This window comes from Sarcophilus harrisii, chromosome 1 (assembly GCF_902635505.1).
Source record: "Sarcophilus harrisii chromosome 1, mSarHar1.11, whole genome shotgun sequence".
Lineage (NCBI taxonomy): Eukaryota > Metazoa > Chordata > Mammalia > Dasyuromorphia > Dasyuridae > Sarcophilus > Sarcophilus harrisii.
In genome coordinates this window covers 349627022-349636173 of record NC_045426.1, presented here as the reverse complement: position 1 = coordinate 349636173, position 9152 = coordinate 349627022, and the positions used below count along the sequence as shown (strand labels likewise).

The 9152-nt window shown below is 30.4% G+C and overlaps 1 pseudogene; it reads right to left on the bottom strand.

Moving 5' to 3' along the window:
* Window positions 1–2507: 2507 nt before the first annotated feature.
* On the bottom strand, window positions 2508–8616 carry LOC100923445 (annotated as a pseudogene).
* Between the last annotated feature and the right edge of the window lie 536 nt (window positions 8617–9152).

The window sequence follows — 9152 nt, the reverse complement described above, 5'->3', positions numbered from 1 at the left end:
ATACATGTTAATATTTAGATATATCCTTATGCAATTTCATTATATACTTCACAACCTTATGAGGTAAATACTATTATTATTATCCTCATTGCAAAATTGAGAGGAGGTGAACAAACTGAAGCTGATAAAGATTAAGTGATTTGCTCACCATCACACAGGAAAGCATCTAAAATAGATTTTGAACATAGGTATTTTTGACTCTCATGCTCATATATTGTTCAAAACCAGGAGGTGGGGGGGATGGGAAATCAAAATAAACTGGTTCTTTTGTAGTGAAAACCAATAAGTTCATTGATTAAATCATTCATTTTCCAGCTTAAATTCACGCCTAATTCAACAACAATAAAGAAAATTACTGAATATTTACTATATGACAAGCTCTATCATAGCCACTGGAACAAATGGTCAGTTGTGTCTCACTCTTTGTGATCCTATTTGAGGTTTTCTTGGCAAAAGTATTGTAGTGATTTTCCATTTCCTTATCCAGGTCTCTTTATGAATGCAGAAACTGAGATAAACAGGGTCAAATGACTTGCCCATGGTCACAAAGCTAGCAAGTGTATGAGGTCAGGTTGAAATATTAATCTCTCTTACTCCAGGACAAAATTCTATCCACTGCACTGCCTAGCTGCTTCTGGCACTGGGAATACAAAGACAAAATTTAAATAGACTGCCCTCAAGAAGCTTATGTTCTGCATTCATTTTATAGCAAATAGCTATAATTTTGGTCCAATTATGTTTTAAGAATTACCATGATCACATCATGATCATTATTATCTCGCTTCTCTTTTTTAAAAAATGGAATTTAGAGAGAAATGTCCTTTAATTATGTCGATACCTGCTATTATTCGTTTATGTTTAATGTTTTATGGATTTTTCTGTACTGATAGATAAAATGAATTGTGCTTTTTTAATTGAATAAAATTATTGACTTGTGGTCTTGTTTTCAATAGACTCATTGAAAGACTCTCTGGGACTATTTTAATAGTAGAGAAGATGATGGGAATGATAATCTTTTTTTATGTTTAATGCTTTGTGGATTTTTTGTATCGATGGGCAAAATGAACTGGGCTTTCATAATTGAATAAAATTATTGACTTGTGGGATCATCTTCAAAAGACTCATTGCAAGAATCTTTGGGACTATTTTCATAGCAGGTAAGATGATGGGAATAAAATGCTCTTTATCATGTTCATACATAGTTTTGATATTTTCTGCTAGAAGTATGTATTTTGAGAGATTGTACATATTTGCATTAGTGACCTCTATTAAAAACTATGTTCTAAAACTTTTATAGATCTATGTCCAGGCAACTGTATGTAACAGTTTTGTCTGTAATAATGTTCCAGTTCTAGTACAACTTAGTTGTTAAATTCCTTTTTGTTTACATTTCCCCCCATGTTTCCTTTTTATTTTATTTAATATTTTTCCAATTACATTCAAAACAAATTGTTTTACAATAATTTTAATAATTTTTGAGTTCCATTTACTTTCCTTTTTGATCTTATTTTTTTTTGTGCAGCAAGAGCCATCTGTGCTATTACCCAAAATGATATCAAAAAAATCGTAGCTTTTTCTATATCAAGTCAACTAGGCCTAATAATAGTAGCATTAGGCCAGCCCCATTAGCATGCAGGTTAAGAAGTAGTCAGCCATGGTTAACATCACGGCAAATATGGGCTACAGAGGAGAAAGCGGTAAGTGTATCTGAAGTATAGTGTATTACTAGGAAGAGGCTAGCAAGAGAATTGTATAAATATGTTTACACATATTGGATTTAACATATATTTTAATGACTACTTATATACAAAAAAAATTAATAAAAGTATAATTCAGACTTCCAGGTAGTTGAAGAACTGATTAAGTTGCCAAAGAATTAGCAAAAAGTAGTTCCCCACTCCTCACATCAAGGGATGTCACAGATGGAAGGACACATTAGATGTGATATGTACATTATCAAAACTTATGTGACTTGTACATGTCATATATGTACATTTCAATGTATTTCATATGTCCTTATATACATATATTATATATATGATGCATTTTTGCATTATTGGTATAGTCATTTTAACAGATATTTGTATTTAGTTTTTATTTTATTCTCTAACTGATTCTTTTCTTTCTTTTTTTGAGCAATTGAGATTAAGTGAGTTGCCCAAGGTCACACTAAGTATTAACTGCCTAAGACAGGATTTGAACTCACATCTTCCTAATTATAGGGCCAGTGCTCTATTCGCTCTATTCATTGGACCATAATTGTTTTTCTTCATTACAAAGGAGATATCAATTGGAGGTAGGATAAATTGCCACAATGTAAAGATAAAGAACATAAATCAAGTTTAGTTTTTTTTTTATAAGATTCAAGATATAAGGTTCAAATAAGGTTCAAGATAGGAGATATAATCAAAATTATCACTTCATTCTTCCTCATTGCACCAATTTTAAAAAATGATGAAATGAGAATACATTTTGACTGGGCCCTCAAAAATATCACTTATTTTTGGCTAGAAGCATCTTCTTTTTTGCCAGAGCTTCTTGAGAGCTTTTTTCACGTCTTTATTTCTAAACATGTAGATAAGTAGATTTAACAGTGGAGTAATCACATAGTAGATGACAGATATGATTTTGCCAGTGGTGAAATTATACTTAGCTGGGAGACACACATAAGTAAATATGATGGTACCATAGTAAATAGTGACAACAGTTAGGTGAGAGGTACAGGTGGAAAAAGCCTTCTTCTTGACCTTCCAAGAAGGCATCTTAATTATAATAATTATTATTTGAATATAGAAGACTTTGTGAGCAGGAAAGAACTCAAAATCATCACAGAGGTACAAATGTAGCCTACTGCCTCTACCATGAAACAAAGCAAGAGAGTTTGAAAATAGGATCTGAGTCACAGAAAAAGTGATTGATTTTCTGAGGATATAGAGATGGGAGATGAGAATGACTAGTAGCAATGGGGCAATAAAACCACCTACCCAGGAACCAGATTAAAACTGAAAGCAGACTTGAAAACTCATTAGAATTGCATAGTACAGAGGATTACAAATGGTAAGGTACTAATCATAACCCATTATAGCCAGCAGGATACACTCAGAAGCTCCCATGGAAAAGAAATAGTATTGGGCTACACATTCAGCAACAGGAATAGTGACAATCTGTGATATACAGGTGGCCAATAATTTGAGCACTCTGACTCTAGTGTACCAAATCTTCGGAAAGGAAAGATTTCCTAAAAAAATGTACATGGAAGTGTGAAGCATGGACTCCCTTATGAAGCAATGGTGATGATCAGGGCATTTCCAGTGAGGGAGAGTAGGTACACAGTAAGGAACATCACAAAGAGTGTGATCTTTAGCTGATGGACATCAGAAAAGTCAAGAAAAATGAATTCATATCATTGACTCCAAGAAATATCATTGACTTTTTTCAATGGCAATTTTTCAGCTTCACAATTGAAAAAACAAACCAGTTTTCATGTTAAACTGATATTTATTTCTATATGGGAAGAACTTTTTAATATCCATCTATTTACCTAGAATCTGTCTCCCCAAAAGAGGAATGAATGAATAAATTAATTTACTAAAATTATTTGCTTTATGTCTCCCTAAATCATTATATCCATCAGAATATTAAATAATAAAAGTGTTAACAATAGCTCACATTTATATAGCACTTACCATCAGGTATTATGCTTTACAATTATTATTCTACATGATCCTCACAAAAATTCTGGGAGGTAAGTATCGTCAGTATTCCCATTTTACAGATGAAAAAATAGAAGAAAACAAAGGTTAAGACTTGCTTGGGGTCACACAGGTAGGAAATGTTTAAGCCACATTTAAACTCACATTATCCTGACCTCAGGCCCAGAGATCTATCAGTAAATACTTTGCAATTTTATAATTATATGACATGATGCAGTAATATCATATAATATCATATGACATGTAGTGATATAATATGATATAATATAATCAATGATAATGTTAATAAACAATAATTCTCATCACATTATAACTCCAACTTTTTAATAGAAATCATGCTTTTTTCTGGTAATTAGGACAGCATGATATCAAGGATGAGAGATCTGAGTTCAAATATTGCGTCAGCTAGCTATGTAATGATGTATTTGTATATATGTATATATATTTGGCATATATGTGTATATATGTCATATGTACATCGGCATATATATCATATATAAAATGGGGACAATATATATCTGTCATATATATGTAATGACATATATGTATATATCTGCATATATATCATATATAAAATGGGGATAGCATTTATATACTTATTAATTTATTTTGAAAAGAATGAGATGCTTGAGTTCTCTTTATTTTCTTTGATTAATTAAACTAATCATGTGTGTGTATGTATATACATACATATCTATGTGTACACACATGTGTATGTATGTGTGTATGTGTTTAATTGTAGCTTTCTTTAGGGTAGAGTGGGGAAGTATAAAGAAAAAATAATAAAACGTGTACAGCAGAAAACATTTAAGGAGTTTCTCTAATGCTTTAAAGTTCTCTATAAATAAAAATTCTCCTTTTGCAGATGATATAATGTTGCATTTCTAAAATCCTAATGATTCAATTAAAAAGTTAGTTGTAATAATACTTTTAACAAAGTAGTAAGATATAAAAAAACACATAAATCATAATTGTTTTTCTATATCACCAACAAAACCCTGTAAGAAGAAATAATGAGATATCTCATCTAAAATAAATATAGATAATATAAAATACTTAGGAGTATACCTGCCAAAATAGATTTAGGAACTATATGAACATATTTGTAAAGCATTCTCTATACAAATAAAATCAGATTTAAATAATTGGAGAAATATTAATTGTTCGTGAATGGGCAAAAGCAATATTAATAAAAATGATAACTTTACCTATTTAATCTATTTACTGACATCCCAATTAAATTATCAAAAACTATTTTATTGAATTAGAAAAAAATAACAAAATTCATTTGGAAGAACAAAGGATAAAGGATTTTAAAGAATGGAAAAAAATGTAATGGAAGAAAGTTTAGCAGTATCAGATGTGAAACTATTTTATAGGGTAATAAGTATCAAAACTATTTAGTAGTTATTAAGAAATAAAAAGGTATTCAGTGAAACAGGGCATACTTATAATACAACATAGTAGATGATTACAGTAACTTTGTGTCTGACAATGTGAAGATTTAATTTTTTGAGATAGAATTCATCATTTAGTAGAACAAAAAAAGAATTGTTAGGAAAGCTGGAAAGCAGTCTAGAAGAAACTGGATATAGACTAATATCTTAAACATTTACCAAGATAAAGTCATTCACACATGACCTAGATATAAAGAACTATATCACAAGAAATTTAAAATGTGGAATATATTTCCATTAGTTTTGTTTGTACAAAATCTTTTTACCTTAATATAATCAAAATGATCTATTTTGTGTTCAATAATGATCTCCAGTTCATCTTTGGTCACAAATTCCTTCCTCCTCCACAGATGTGAGAGGGAAACTATCCTATGTTCTTCTAATTTGTTTATAATATCATTTTTTATATCATGAACCCATTTCGGCCTTATCTTGGTATACAGTGTTAAGTTGGAATATATTTCCTATCAGAGTTATGGATAAGAAAATCATTTATGGATAAATGAGATAGAAATCAGTGTGACGTGCAAAATGATAATTTCAATTACATTAAATTAAAAAAAAAGGTTTGATGCAATTAAAACAAAAGTAACTAAGAATAGAAGAAAAACAGAAAAATGGGGAAATTTTTTATAGACAGCCTCTCAGATATAGATTTCGTTTCTCAAATGTATAAAGAACGTTGTCAAATTTACAACAATGCAAGTTATTCTCCATCTTGCAAATGGTCAAAGGATATGAACAGACAGTTATTGGTGAAGAAATAAAAACTATAAATATACATATATATGTATATATGTGCCTATATTCATATAAAATGCTCTAAATCATTATTGATTAGAGAAAGAAGAATTTGAAAACTTTGAGATTATCATTTTACACCTATCAGATTGACTAAAATAATAGATGCCCTCCAGTGGAGGAATGTTATATGACTATGATGGAATACTACTGTATTGTGAGAAATGAGAGCCAGCTGATTTTAGAAAAACATGGAAAAACTTGCATGAAATAATGAAAAATGAAATGAGCCATATCAAGAGAACATTATATATATATAAACATAAATATTGTTCTAAAAACAACTTTTTGAATAACTAATTCATTTTGTCTATCAAAAATACTCGAAGCAATTATAAAGGACCCTTGAAGGAACATGCTATCCACCTCAGAGAAGAAGGTATAATATGAGGTATACATACATATATCTACATGTGCACACAAGTATGTGTTTGTACGTGTGTGTATGTGTTTAATTGTAGCCTTCTCTAGGGTGGGATGGGGAGGGATAAAGAAAAAAATAATAAAAATTATACAGCAGAAAATGAAAGAAAATTTAGAAGGAAACAAAAAAGCAAAATACTTTTGAAAACAATGTATAGTATTTATTATATAGTGTTTTTTTTCAAAGTAAGCAATCTGAAATGAATATTCATGATTTTATATTGAATCTTTTCCCTATGTTGTACTGTATACATAAAAATGTTCTTTTTTTGTCATTTTGTATTTAAGTTTAAGATAAATAAAATTTAATACAAAACTATATAAATGTCATTTATTAATTAAAGACTATCTACAATGTGTTTTATATCATAAAGATTCAGCTTTGGTATTTCTGGTCCTGATTAACTTGGTAACCAATTAACCATTTAACCTTCAAGACTTTAGAGATTATTTAATCCCATCCTTTTATTTTATAAGCAAAAAAGGAAAAAAAAAAACCCTGAATCATAGAGAAATCAAGGCACTTACCTAAGGTCATAGAACTCTTCAGTCACAGAAGCTGGAACTGAATTGACCTCCTTATTCTTGGTCCAATATTATTTCCACTATGTCAGTGATGTGCTGGTAAATGTTTAGCAAATGGTTTTCTGGGAGAAAATATAGGCACAAAACATTTTAAATTTTAATTTGTACTGTTCACATTTTCTCCATTATTTAACTTACTTCATTACTAAACAATCAAAATAATAAATCATTCCCTGGTTTGGAATATTTACCAATTCCTAAGATATCTTTGAAGTCCCTTCAAGTTCTAATTCTATGATGCTATGTCTGACTCCAGAATTTCAGAATCCTAGGTAAGTTATTTATTTTCCCCCTTGAATATGACTTGTGGAGACATTCAGTCTGATTTTTCTTCTGTTGTGGGCTTTGGCTTTTACTGTTTTGACTGTTATTGTTACGTGAATATTTGACTTTAAATCATTAAAAATATGTGGATGACAAGTGAAATTTTCATTTGTTATCAAGATCATAAGATAATTAATTTACATCTAGCAAGGACAGATATTTGGGCTTGATATATTCTAGATGAACATGTACTCTCTCAGAATCAATTTACTATAATGATGATTAATGACCAGAAATCAGAAAAACCTTCTTAAATATGCATAGTCCCTTGAAAGTTTCTAAATATAGGGAGCTAGGTGGCAGAATAGTTAAAGTACCAGATCTAGGGTCAGGAAGTCTCATCTTGAGTTCAAATCTGGTCTAAGTACTGTGAACCTGGACAAGTCACTTGACCCTGTTTTCCTCAGTTACCTCATCTGTTAAAAAAAAAAAAAAAAGCTATGACAGGAAATGGTAAATTTCCAAGAAAGTGCCAGATGGTATCAGGGAGAGTCAGACATAAGTGAAAAGTACTAAACAACAACTTCCTGATTCCAGTAGCCTATTTTCATATATATATATATATATATATATATATATATAATTTGTGCACATTTTTGACAGTTGCTCTTGTTTGTATGCCCATAGTAGCTTTTATATGAAGGAAAATTGAATTACTTGCTGTTTTCCCCTTAATGAAGGCAGTCATGGGTATTATGATAAAATAGAAGAAGTGTTGTACATAGTAGGCACTCAATAAATGTTTATCTCTATATGGATGCAGTTAGGTGAATTTTGTGTGTGCTGTTTGGAAGATTAGATTGTAAGCCTCTTTAGGGCAAAGACTGTTTTTTTGGAGGTATTTATATCTGCAGTGCTTGGCATAGTGCCTAGTACATGGTAGTGACTTAAATGTTATTGCCTATTCATTATTGCTATGGAGATATATAAACATACATATATATATATATATATATATATATATATATATATATACATATGTATGTGTCTATATACAGTTTTAGCATAGATATAAATATATAGATACATGTATGTATGTATAATAGTCTCTATAGTGTGTCCATTTAGTTGCATGTTATAATTTGTTGGAATCTGAGTAGTAGACATTCCTTACATCGGCCAAACTCTTTTGAATAATTGCAGACTTCTGCAGGACACTCTGTAGGAGTTCCATATCATGGAACTTGTACAAGCAAGCCCATTGTGATCTGAAAATAGGAGCATCTTCAGGCCCTCACCGCCAACAGATTCTCCTCTACAGCTATGAAGGAATATCCTTTCTGAGCTGGAATTCTACTCGAGAGCTCCTCCATCATAATAACAAATACTTTTGGCTAATATACATCCCCATATTTTATATTTTCCTGATATTTATTTAGAGAATTATTAGACAGAATTATTTATTGTTAGGTCTTCTGAGAAATCTTGAATGATCTTGATGTATATAGGTGAAAGAACTTAATGTAAGAGAGTTTGTAAGGTAACATTTTGTTCTACCTAGTCAAAAGTGTTGATTCTTTGTATTCTTTGTTAAATACAAATAAGCACAATAGGAATCTTATGTTCTCTAAAACTTTCAGTAAATTATAAAATGAAAAAAGATGTGGCCTGTTGTTATATAGATAGGATAGGAGGAACTATGGAGACTGCATTGAGATCAAAGCATAGTATTTTCACCTTTTTGTTGTTGGTTTTTTTTCTTCCCCATTTTTCCTTTTGATCTAATTCTTCTTGTAGAGCACTATAAATATGGAAATATGTTTAGAAGAATTGTACATGTTTAGCCTAAATCTGATTACTTGCTGTCTAGGGAATGGGGGAGAGAAGAAAGAGGGAGAAAAATTTGGAA